Genomic DNA, 8,383 nt, shown 5'->3' with positions numbered 1-8,383 from the left:
GTGGACACCCAGAGGGTAGCAGAGCTTGAACTGTCTTGCAAATACCAGGGAACCCCGGAAACAAGAGGCTGTGAGGGAGACAACGAGGGGCTAGGGGCTAGGGGTTAAAAGAGGTCAAAGTGAAGCAGGTCGCCCCAGGGAAGGAACCTCCCATATGTGGAGATGACCTCAGACAGCTGTGTGTTCAGGACGGGAGCTCTGGTGGAATGGTCTGGGTCTGTGATAGGTACTGGGGAGACATAGTCACGCTGATGACAACCAAGGCCACGGAAGTGGCTGGACTGACCAGAGAGAGCATGTGTGGGGAGGAGGCAGGAGTTAAGCTGGAACACCAGGAACATCACCATTTGAGAAACAGGCAGATGAAGAAGGTTAACAGAGAAGATTTACAAGGGATGGTCAGAGAGGTAGGAAGAGAGTAGGGAGAGTGTGTGAGAACTATTCCGTGATGACTGCAAACGGAAACCCTGACATGTGGACAGTTCATTTTCCAAGTTTAATTGGAGGAAGAATTACTTTAACAGTGGAACTGTTTTCTGTCACTTTTCCCTTGTGTTATATTCTTACGTATATGACACATATCCCCATCTGCTGTTCTGGCAGGGGTTTCTACATAAACACGTTTAAACATATATACACACATATTTGTCAGCACACATGCATTTAAATCAACTAAACTAATATTTATTGAGTCTTGATTATGTGCAAAGCACAGCACATCCCAGGCAAAGGTTCTACCAGGATGTGATTACGATATGATAGATCCTGAGATCCAGTGGTGAGCAGAAACGGAAGGTCCCCAAACAGGTGTGTTCCCTTAATGCAGGACTTTAGGAAAGCTTTTACCAGCCTGAGCTTCACACCTGGTAGGTGATCTACCTGGATCAAATTGTGGAGCGGAGAAGACCGCCTTCCCTGAACACCTCCTGCCAAGGGAAAAATAAACAAGCTATTGTCTTGTTTAACCAACTCCTATCTGGCCTCTGTGAATGAGTATTAATTAGTGTCCTGATTAGTACTTACAGACATACGGCCCAGGGATCACTGCAGACGCAGGGTGACAGTCTGTGAGGGATGTACCTCATTAGGTTACATGGAATGGAATCTCAGTTTGTAACTCTGTTTGTTGCCTTTGTTTAATCTCAAGTTTGTGTTCTGCTTGTAACCCTCTCCCTGCCTTTGCCAGGTGTTCCAGACACACAGATGGCATGTGCAAGGGATAAGAGAGAGGTGGCACTACGTGGAAAGGTTAAAGTGTTTCAGCCCCTGGAAGTCCAGAGCTTGGGGCGGGGGGATAGGGAGAAGCTGAAGCTGAAGGTCAAGATGCTTTTAGACCAAGTTAGAAGCAATCTTGGAGAAGAGTACGGTAATTTTGGAAAGAGTGAAGAATGATTCTCCTTTGTGGACTGATTTTTGTGGGTCAAAATAAAAGAGCATCTTCCATGTATACAGACGACCAATAGGCACATGAAGAGATGCTCAATATTGCTACTTATCAGAGAAATGCAAATCAAACTACAGTGAGGTTTTACCTCATGCTGTCAGAATGGCCATTATTAAAAAGTCCACAAATGATAAATGATAGGGAGGATGTGGGGAAAAGGAACCCTCTAACACTGTTGAGGATGTAAATTGGTGCAACCATTATGGGGGACAGTATGGAGGTTCCTTAAAAAACTAAAAATAGACTTATCACATGATCCAGCAATCCCACTCCTGGGGATATATCCAGAAAAAACTATAATTCGAAAAGATACATGCTCCCCCATGTTCACAGCAGCACTATTTACAATAGCCAAGACGTGGAAGCAACCTAAATGTTCATGACAGATGACTGGATAAAGAAGATATAGTATACATACACAATGGAATACTACTCAGCCATTAAAAAGAATGAAATAATGCCATTTGCAGCAGCATGGATGGACCTAGAGATTATCATACTAAGTGAAGTAAGTCAGACAGAGACAAATATCATATGATATCATTTATATGTGGAATCTAAAAAAATGATACAAATGAACTTATTTACAAAACAAACAGACTCACTGACGTAGAAAACAAACTTATGGTTACCAAATGGGAAAGGGTGGGAGGAAGGAATAAACTAGGAGTTTTGGATTAGCAGATACAAACTACTATATATAGAATAGATAAACAACAAGGTCCTGTTGTAGAGCACAGGGAACTATCTTCAATAATTTGTAATAACCTATAATGAAAAAGAATATGTATATACCTATGTATGACTGAATCATGATGCTGCACACTGGAAATTAACACAACATTTTAAATCAACTGTACTTCAACTGAAAAAAAAGTGTGTCTTCCATTAAGTTTTATTTTGCCTTCACAAGACTGAAGAGGAGTGGGCAGGTGGGAGAGTAGAACTGTCCCTCAGATGCTGTCCTGTTGCTGCTGGGGATGGGACAAGGGATGTTAAGATGGTGGCGTGTCCATAGGGGGCCCACACGGCCTGGCAAGACTGTCTGAAATATTTTTTCTTTGGGCGCAAGTTAGTTTTGCTTAATTTAATTTTTAATTTTATAAGTATAGGAAGGTTCTAACACATGTAAAAGACAGAATGGTCTCCTGAACCTGCATAAACCCACCCTAGCCCCCGACCATGAACTCCCGTCCAATCCTGTCTTATTTCCACTGTCATATATTTCCCTTTCTTTATTATTTTAAAGCAATTACCAGACTTCATTTTGCATCATCCATAAACATTTTGGTATGTAACTCTTTAAATAGGAGCTTTTAATAAACACAACCACAAGACTATGGTCACACTAAAAAAGGATTAATATTTCCTTAATATCATCAATTCTAAGGTGATGTTCAAATTTTAAATTATTATTTAATTATTTATTTTAATTAATTAATTTAATTTATTAAAATTATTTAATTTTAGTGAATGTACTTTTTATTTTTGTTTCAATCAGATCTAGGTAAGACCCACACATTATGATTGCTGGAACTTTCCACACTCCCTTCAGTCAAAGGATAATCTCTCCTCTAACTCCTACTCATCCTTCAGGTCCCAATTCAAGGTTTGTTTCCTCAGGGAAGCCCTCCCTGATCACCTCTGGGGCCACCAGTGTCCTCTGAGACCAGTAGAATGAAATCAGGGAGCTAGTCAAGGGCTTCATTTACTGAGCCCTAGTCTGGTTCTGGGCTGTGGGAATGAATAAGACAGAGTAGACCCTTACCTTCAAGGAGCTTATTTCCTGGTGGGGAAAGACATGTTCTAATCGGGTAGACAAATGAACAAACGACAGTACTGATCTTGTCAAGTTTTGAGAAGAAAATTGAGTGATTTGATAGAGAGAAACTCGGAGTGGTGGGGAAGCTACTGTTGAGGGTGGTCAGGGAAAGCTTCCTGGAGGAGGTGACATTTGCCCCGAGCTGAGAAGGATGAGCACTCAGCAGCAGAAGAGCCTGAGGAAGAAAATTCCAGGCAGAAGAGAAGGCCAAGTGCAAAGGACCAGAGCTTGAAAAGAGTCAGCTGGTGACTTGGAGAAGAAAATCTTAGCTTCAGTTTCCTCATCTGTAAATGGTGACAGTAGTACCTACTGACAGCTGGCTGGGGAGGTGGTTATTATTATTAAGATTATGATTATTGTTGAGCTCAGGAGTGGTTTCAACAAAGCAGATGCTTTCAGCCAGTCAGGGGAGACAGATTCATTAACTGTATGTTGGGACTTTCATCAGAGGATATGGTTTACGTCCTAGAACTGGAACTAGCGCCAGGCTCTTATACACACACACACACACACACACCCCTATAATTTCAGTTCCCTGACTTCAACGCAGAGAGAGTGCGGATTTTGGCATTTCAGGCTTCAAGCAAGCTTTCAGCCCCCTTTTCCCCACCCCGCAGTCTGTGGGAGGAGCCAGCTGTCAGCGGCACAGAAGGAGGGGGGCGAGGCTGTGGGTGGGGACCGAGCCACTTAATTAGCATACTCTGCTCAGCGCTGGGACGCCTCCTCCAAAGTTCTCTGCACATTTCCTCGGGGAGACAAGAGAACGGTTTGCAGCCAAGACTGGGTACTTTAAGTTAGCACAGATACCAAGCCAGGGCGTGGGCAAGGAATCCTGTGAGGGGTTGAGAGCATCACCTGTGGAGTGAGGAGAAACAGGTGTTTCCCGTGGGAAACAGAAGAGCAGGGAAAAGAAAGCCCACAAATTTTGAGGACGTTCCTGTGTTGCTGGGGCGCTTGGACAGTGTATGACACTGGTTTTTAAAATTCTTCTTCACCTCAGTTCATAGCAACATAATCCTTCCCTGCTCAGGCCAAAAATGTGCAATCGTCGTGGACTTTTTTTTGTCGTTTCGCATCCCATGTCCCATCAGGAAATCCTATCGGTTCGACCTTCAGAACACATCTGGACCACTTCTCCCTGCCACATCTCTCACCTGCGTTAGTGAGAGGCTCTCCTTGCAGGTCCCCTGCTTCTGCCCTCGTCCCTCTATCACGTGGTCTCAACACACGGCGAAAGGGACCCAGTTAGAGGTACATCAGGTGGAGGTGATCACCCTGGAGCTATGGCGCCTAAACTTCAGGACCCCTCCCTTGCAGAGCCTCAGGCAAAATTCTGGGAGGGGCCTGAGCAGCATCCTCAGTGCTCGTCTGTTTTTGTATTATCTGTAAAAGTAAGTTTCAACTGCAATTGGCTAACTTTTTTTTTAAATTGACACATAGTTGGTTTACAACGTTGTGTTAATTTCTGGTGCACAGCATAGTGATTCAGTATTTGCCCATCCAGGGCGTGGCTACCTCCTGGGATGTCAGACTCACTGCCGAAAAGATGATCCCTTCCATTCTGCTCTCGGATTGAGCTGAAACCCATCTCCACGGTTTCCACCCCCTCGTCCTGGTTCCACTTGTTTTGGGGGTGGAGTGGGGAGCAGCGTGAGTCTAATGCTCTGTTTTATTCTATTCTTGATTCTGCAGAAGATTCACCTTTGGAAATCTTGTCTATTTTCAGTCTTCTCTGTCATATCTCCTGGAGGATCACTCTGATTTAGGTAGGAGCCTCGGGCAGTGTGCGAGGCCCACGAACAGACATCTCCAGAGCTACTTCCTTGTGCACACACATCCACTCATATGCTTATGGGCAGCCATGTGCGAGGTTCAGGTCCTCCTTTCCTCACTGCCAGTTCCAGGAACAGCTGGTTTGCTTTCACACACACGGCCCAACTGCTAGGCATTGGAATTGCATCGAGAGGTGTTTTTTTAATTCTCATTTTTGGCAGGTCTGAATGAGATCCCCAGGTCCAAATGGTCCTGAGCAGACCCTCCGATGGGTAACAACGTTCAACATTCATGGAGCCGGGGAAGTATGTCTGGAGGAGAGCGGCTTGTGCGTGCATGCACGCATCAGTGGTGAGTCCTGGCTGCGGGACTCCCTGCTGAGTCCGTGGATCCCTGTCTGAGGTTAACGACTTCAAAGTCTCTCCAAGAAACCTCCTCCTCACTCGGGCTCTTGGACAGTTTTTGGAGGCTTAATCTTCTCCACATTCCACATCGAGGGGAAGAGCAGCTTAGTGAGATTGTGTGGAGGGGGTGTGATGGAGAGAACAAATCACTGGGGGAGGAATCTGGGAAAGATGGGGAGCAGGGTTGGTGCTTGTCTTTATGGGTGATCATTTACCTAATCCCTAGTCAATAAATGCCAAATGCCTGGGGGAGTGCAGGTGGAGCCTGGTCTCACCAAGGTAAGTTCAACATCTATTAGCCAAGTACCTTCCATATTCTGGGCACAGGGCTGGGAGCTGGAGATGCAACAGAGAGCAGCAGCAGAAGCCTCAGATGCAGCAGGGCCCACAGTCTGATGGAGGAAGTGCACACAAAGCCATTAATCGAACACCCAGTGGAAGTGGCGGCTGGGGTGCTAGAGCTGGGTGAGCTCTGGAGGATTCGGGGCAATTCACAGGGCTTTGGGAGGCAATGATTGTTGGTGCCGAGACTGGAAAGATGCACAAGAGTTGATTAAAAAAAGAGTATTTTAAACAGAGGGAACTGCATGTGGAAAAGCCTGTGACAAGAGAATGCTATGAGCTGAGTTGTGTTCTGTCCCCCCCCTCCCCCCCGCCCCCGTTTCCCATTCTTGTTGAAGCCCTGATGTGACTGTATTTGGAGGTAGGGCTTTTAAGGAGGTAATTAAGGTTAAATGAGTCATAAAGGGAGGGTCCTAATCTAGTAGGACTGGTGTCCTTATAAGAAGAGGAAGAGACACTAGGGATGTGTGTGCACAGAGCAGAGAACATGTGAGGACATGGGGAGAAGGCAGCCGTCTGCCAGCCAAAGAGAGAGTCCTAGGTAATGAGCTTCAGCGGCAAACAGAACAGGACGGTCCCTGCTTTTAAGGAATGAACACTTTAGTGTGAGGGAGATGCAATGTACAAATTAAATACAATAGTGGTTGGTTCAAAATCCGTTATTTTCTCGAAGTAATCATCAATTTCTACTTTTATGTTCATTTCTTTACACTTGTCACTCCTCCACTAATAACGTATCAGTGGCTCCACAGCCTAGGACAGTGCCTGATGCCCTAACTGGGGCTTGGTAAGCGTTCCTTGAGTGAATAATGAAGACATTTAGGGATTGATAGTGTATTTTGAGGGCCTAGAGAGAGGAGTGATTACTTTGACTGATTGGCTGGATAATGTTGGAGTCAGGACCACCTTATAATTTGCAAAACCCAGTGCAAAATGGAGACACAAGACCACTTGTTCAAAAGTAATTAAGAATTCAAGATGGAGACAGCAGAGAATTGACCCTAACATAGGTCTTTCTGAGCTTGAGGGCTTATGGGACTACACAGGTCATGCATCTATGAGCCAGCCCTGGTTGGAATAGATCCTGGAAACCTCTGTGGAGGAGGCGGCATTTGAACTGGGTTATATCTGGGCCCAGAGAGGGACCTTCTCAGGGAAAGAAATAGATTGATATAGGCAGGGAGGCGGATGGGTAAAGCATGTCCAGGGAGCAGTAACTCCTAATTAGACATTCTGTTGTGGTGTTTTTTTGTTTTTTTGTTTTTTTAAGGACCGTCTCTGTCTCATTCCTCTGAGCTCAATTTTGGGATGGGTTTCATTAATAAAAAAATGAACTTCTGCTCTAGGGACACCAGAGGTAATTTTTCATTTTCATCAGGATCTGATGAAATCTAAGTGTCATGCAGAAGCTCGTCTCTAAGTGGAGTGGGTTCTTTTCCACTTCTCTCCTTCGCAACTAAACAAAGGCCACCGGGAGGGAAGGCTTTGTTCAAACACAACCTCCTGGCAAGGTGCCTGCCCGTCGTCAGCAATTGTGCCGCCTGGCATCTGCCGTGCGGGGTCCTGATGCAGCGGGCTGCCTTGCGTTTGATACGCCAGCACTGCTGCGACAGGCAGTATTGAGCAGAAGGCAAATCTGAGCTGGGTATGCTGGTGGCAGAGTGGGGTCCGGGGGTTCGTGGGTTGGGAAACCCAGAGAGGGTGTGGCCTTGTCAAACAGCAGGGGTACCACAGTGGGTGCTCTGGGGCCTTACGCGGTAAGAGTTCCCTTGCACTCTGTGGGGTTTCCTAGGGCTGCTTGAACAATTAGCCACAAACTTGGTGGCTGAAGATGACAGAAATTCATTTTCTCTCAGCTCCAGAAGCTAAAAGTCTGAAAATGAAAGTGTTGGTGGGGCCGCACTCCGGGGAAGAACACTTGCTTGTCCCTCCGGGGCTTCTGCTGTTCACCGGCAGTCCTCAGTGTTCTTGGCTGTGGCTGCACCACTCTGGTCTCTGTTCCCTTTGTCATGTGGCATTCTTCTCTTTGTCTGAGTGTCCAAATTTCTCTCTTCTTAGAAGGACACCAGTCATTGTTTTAGGAGACACTCTAATCTAGTATGACCTCATCTTAAACTTGAATACACGTGTGAAGAACTTATCTCCAAATGAGGTCACATTCACAGGGACTGGGGGTTAGGACTTGAATATATCTTTTGCAGGGGACACAATTCAACCCATAACATGGGTCTCCTTGGCTTCCAAGACATTAGGAATCATGAGTAACAACTGCAACATGTGTTGCACTTTGCAAATCAATTCTCTAAATCCTCTCCCTGCTCTCGTGTGCTCAGCAGCTCTGTCAGGTAGATTGAGGGGAAAACTTATGCCCATTTTACAGTTGGGAAAACGGAGTCACAAACCACTTTAAGTGGTGGCAAAAGGCACACATGGAGCTTCTAATAAAATTTGGGCAAGAGATAGGCATTGAGTGGCAGGAAGAAAGGAGGTACAGTGGGTTTTAGAATTGGAGAAATGAGATGGGCCACACGCTCCAAGGAATGTTCCTGAAAAAGGTTTTAGGATCACGTCCTTGTCTGCTTAACCCATCAGCAACCA

This window comes from Camelus ferus, chromosome 25 (assembly GCF_009834535.1).
Source record: "Camelus ferus isolate YT-003-E chromosome 25, BCGSAC_Cfer_1.0, whole genome shotgun sequence".
NCBI lineage: Eukaryota > Metazoa > Chordata > Mammalia > Artiodactyla > Camelidae > Camelus > Camelus ferus.
This window is presented reverse-complemented; position numbering follows the sequence as displayed.